Below are 5,330 nucleotides of genomic sequence, written 5' to 3'. Positions count from 1 at the left end.
AAAACAGCCAGGTCCTGGCATAAGAACAGACACATAGACCAACGGAACAGAACAGAGAGCCCAGAAATAAACCCAAGTCTCTATGGTCAATTAATATTTGACAAAGTGGGAAGAAGCATAAAATGGAGTAAAAACAGCCTCTTCAACAAATAGTGTTGAGTGATCTGGACTGCTACATGCAAAAAAAAAAAAAAAATGAAACTGGATCAGCAACCTACACCATACACAAAAATAAATTGAAATTGGATAAAAGACTTAAATATAGGTCATGATACAAAAAATGTCCTAGAGGAGAACATAGGCAGGAAAATATCAGATATTCCACACACTAATATTTTCACTGATATGTCCCCTAGTGCAAGGGACATAAAGGAAAGAATACACAAATGGGATCTCATCAAAACAAAAAGCTTCTGCATGGCTGAAGAAAACAGCATTAAAATTGAAAAAACAACAGGAGAGTTCCGGCCAAGATGGACGCATAGGTAGAAACCCTTTACTTCCTCACACAACCAAAAGGAATAAAACAACCAATCTAAAATCAATAAACAACCAGAAATGCCAGAAAATCAAACTGCACGGAACTCTGACAACCAGGGAATTAAAGAAACCGTCAAAGAGAACAACCAGACCAGTAAGGCAGCGATAGGAGAGAAACTGAGGTAAGGCAGTGTACTGTGGGGGAGGGTCTTTCTACTTCATGGGAGCAGGCTGCACCGGAAAGGCTGACTTAAGAGGAAACTGAGAGTCGGAGGTCATTGTGGACTAAGGCGGTTGCCATGTTGGGAGAAACTCCCAGTCTCACACCAGAGTTCATTGAAAAGTGAGCTAGAGAAGAGCAGGAGAACTGCACTTTTTCCTCTCTGGCCCCTCCCTCACAGATATCACCGCAGCACAGCAAGGAAATTTGCCCTGCCTGGGTGACTACCAAAGGCCCTGTCCCCTTACAAGTTATCAGAAGCCCCCGAGGAAAATAAATGGGGCCAAAATGAAAGAACAGTGCAAAACCTCAGAAAGAGAGCTAAGCTAGGAGGATGTAGCCAGCCTATCTGATGGAGAATTTAAAGCCTTGGTAATCAGCGACAGCATGGATGGAACTGGAGAGCATTATGCTAAGTGAAATAAGCCAGGTGGTGAAAGACAAATACCATATGATCTCACCATTAACAGGAACATAATCAACAAAACAAACAAGCAAGCAAAGTACATCCAAAGACATTGAAATTGAGAACAGACTGACAGTCACCGGAGGGGAGAGGGGAGGGGATAATGGGGGAAAAGGGTGAAGGGTTTACAGGAACAATTATAAAGGACATATGGACAAATACAAGGAGGGGCAGAAATGGGGGGGAGGGGAGGCCTGGGGTGGTGGGGAGGGATGGGGAGAAAATGCATAAAATTGTACTTGAACAATAAAAAAAATGTTAAAAAAACTTACTTATATAAACCCATATTTTCTTATGGAATAAGTTAGTAATTTGGCAACAAATTCCTGACTAATTCTTGATGTAATATAAAACAATAGCTATAATGAACAATATGTCATTTTTTTAATTCTTATTTTAAAAAAATACAGTGATGACATATTTGCCAGATACTGGTTACACAAAGATCTGGCAAAGCATAGACAGGGTAATTAAAAACCACAACTCTCTAACAGTATAAATTAAAAATAGAATTAATGTTACTTATACTAAGGAATAAATTTGTTTCTATCATAAAAAAGAAAATAAAGCCCTAGTAATCAAAATCCTCACAGAACTGATTGAACTTGGTCAAAAAATGAAAGAACAAATGAAAGATACCCAAAAAAGGAAATAAAGCAAAATATTCAGGGAACCAACAATGACAAGAAGGAAACCAGGACTCAAAGCAACGATTTGGAACAAAAGGAAGAAATAAACATCCAACCAGATCAGAATGAAGAAACAAGAATTCAAAAAAAATGGTATTTGTCTCTCACAACCTAGTTTATTTCACTTAGCATAATGCTCTCCAGTTCCATCCATGCTGTCATGAATGGGAGGAGTTCCTTCTTTCTGCTGCTTAATATTTCATTGTGTAAATATACCACAGTATTTTGGTTCATTCATTTATTGATGTGCACTTAGGCTGTTTCCAGCACTTGGCTGTTATAAATAACACTGATATAAACATGGGGATTCATGGGTTCTTTTAAACTGAACCAATCCCCTGGTGTTTCAGGATTCTTAGGATATAATTCCAGTGGTGGAATTCCTAGGTCAAAAGTAGTTTTATTTTTAATTTTTTCAGGAAATTCAATGCTCTTTTCAGAGTGGCTGCACCACACTGCATTCCCACTAACAGTGTATTAATGTTCCCTTTTCTACACACACTCTCCACCACTAGTTTTTTGCTGATTTATTAATGATAGCCAGTCTGAGAGGTGTGAGGTGATATCTCATTGTGTATTTAATTTGCATCTCTTTAATGACTACTGATGTTGAGTATCTTTTCCTATGGGCCATCTGTATGTCCTCCTTGGAGAGTGTCTGTTGAGGTCCTCTGACCATTTTGTAATTGGATTGTTTGTCTTCCTGATATAGAGTCACATGAGTTTTTTATACATTTTGGAATGTAAACCCTTGTCTGATATATCACTGGCAAATATGTTCTCACATACAGTAGGTATCATTTTCATTTTGATGATGGTTTCTTTAGCCATAGAGAAGCTTTTTAATTTGATGTAGTCCCATTTGTTTCTTTTTCCTTTATTTCCCTTTCCCTAGAAGACATATTGGCAAAAATATTGCTAAGTGAGATATCTGAAATTTTACCGCCTATGTTTTCTGCTAGGACTTTTATGGTATCATGACTTATATTTAAGTCTTCTATCCATTTTCAGTATATTCTGGTGTATGGTGAGAGTGGGTGGTCTAGTTTGTATTATTTTTCTTTGGGGGGGGCATTTATCAGTCCAGTTCTCCAAAAAAATTTATTGAAGAGATTATTTTTACTCCATTGTATGCTTGTTCCCCATGTCAAATATTAATTAACCATAGAGACATGAGTTTGTTTCTGGGCTCTCTATTCAGTTCCACTGATCTATGTGTCTCTTCTTATGCCAGATTGTGACTCTTCTGATTACATTGGCCTTAGGTAGAGTTCGATATTAGGTATTGTGACCCCTACAATTTTACTCTTCTTTCTCAAGATTGCTGTGACTATTTGGGATCTTTTTTGTTTCAATAAATTTTTGGAGTATGTCTCCATATCAGTGAAATATACCATTTGTATTTTCATAGAAATTGAATTGATCTATAGGTTACTTTGAATATTATGGACATTTTAATGATGTGAATTCTTCCAATCCATGAACACAGTATATGCTTCCATTTATTTGTATCTTCCTCAATTTCATTCTTCAGTGTGCTATAGTTTTCCAAGTACAGGTTTTTAAATGTTTGGTTAAATTTATCCTCATGTAACTTTATTTTTCTTGTTGCTATAGTAAATGACATTTTCCCCTAGATTCTCTTTCTGATAGTTCATTGTTGATATACATTAATTCCACTGATTCTGATTATTGACTTTGTATCCCACTACTTTGCCAAATTCACTTATTAAGTAGAATAGTTTTTTGGAGGAGACTATAGTGTTTTCTATTCACTCTATCATGCTGGCTGAAAATAATGACTGTTTTACTTCCTCCTTTCCGATTTGGATGTCTTTTTGTTGTTTTTCTTGTCTGATTACTGTGGCTAGATCTTCCAGTACTATATTGAATATGAGTGATGAAATCAGACATCCTTGTCTTGTTTATGATCTTAAAGGAGAATATTCTTGGTTTTGCCCATTGAGTATTATATTGGCAATATGATTTTCATATAAGTTTTCCTTATTATGATGAGGTATCCTCCCTGTATTCCTGCTTTGCTAAGTGTTTTTATCATAAATGGGTGCTATACCTTATCAAATTAGTTTTCATCATCTATTGATAACATGAGTTTTTTCCCTTCATTTTGTTTATGTGGTTTCTTATGTTTAATGATTTGAGAATATTTCACAACTGTTGAGTCCCCAGGATAATTTCAACTTAATCATGGCATTGATCTTTTTAATTTATTGCTGTATCTGTTTTGTCAATATTTTGTTGAGAATTTTAGCATCTATGTACATCAGCAATATTGGCCTAAATTTTCTTTCTTTGTTGAATTTTTACCTGGTTTTTGAATGCGAATGATACTATCATTATGAAAAGAGATTGGGAGTCTTTCCTTGTCTTTGATTTTTGCATATAATTTAAGACGGATAGGAGTTAGTGTTTCTTTGAATATTTGCTAAAATTCACCTGTTAAGCCATCTGGCCCAGTGCTTTTGTGTGTTGGGAGAGTTTTGATTACTGCTTAGATTTCACTAGTTGTTATTGACCTATTGAGGCATTCTGCATCTTATTGATGTAGTTCTGGGAAATTTTATGTTTCTAGATAATTATCCATTTTGACCAGGTTGTCCAATTTCTTGGCATATGGTTTTTCATAGTAATTTTTTTACAATCCTTTGTATTTATGTGGTACCTGTTGTTACTTCTCCTTTTTCATTTATGATTTTATTTATTTGGGCCCTCTCTCTTTTTTCCTTGATGAGTCTGCTTGAAGGTTAATCAATTTGCTATTGATCCTTTGAATTGTTGGTTGGGAGGGGGTGTATTTAGTTTCTATGTCATTTAATTCTTCTCCTATTTTGATTATATCCTTCCTTCTACTTATTCTGGGCTTTGTTTTTTGTTCCTCTTGTTATGTATATGTAGGGTTAAGTTGTTTATTTTAGAATTTTCTGTCTTCTTTAGGTATGCCTGTATTGCTATGAACTTCCCTCTCAGGAATGCTTTCTGTGTCCCATATTTTGGGGGTCATTGTGTGTTCATTTTCATTTCTTCCAGGCAATTTTTTATTTCTTCCATAACCTCATTGTTAAACCATTCATTATTTAATAGTATGTCATTCAGTCTCCATGTATTTGAATGTTTTTGAAATTTTTCCTTGAGGTTGCTTTGCAGTTTCAAGTCAGTGAGATCTGAGAAGATGCTTGATATGATTTCAACTTTCTTTAATTTGTTGCGGCTTGTTTTGTGTCCTAGCATGTGGTCTATCTTTGAAAATGACCCTGCATGTTTGGAAAGAATGTATGCTTTGCTTCTCTGGGGTGAAATGCTTGGTATATATCAATTATGTACATTTGATCCAGGGTGCCTTTCAATACCACAATATCCTTGTTGATTTTTTGTTTGGACAATATAACCATTGTTAACAGTGGGGTGTTAAAATCCCTTACAATGACTGTATTTCTGTTGATCTCCTTCTTAAAAT

Source organism: Desmodus rotundus, chromosome 6, assembly GCF_022682495.2.
Source record: "Desmodus rotundus isolate HL8 chromosome 6, HLdesRot8A.1, whole genome shotgun sequence".
NCBI lineage: Eukaryota > Metazoa > Chordata > Mammalia > Chiroptera > Phyllostomidae > Desmodus > Desmodus rotundus.
This window is presented reverse-complemented; position numbering follows the sequence as displayed.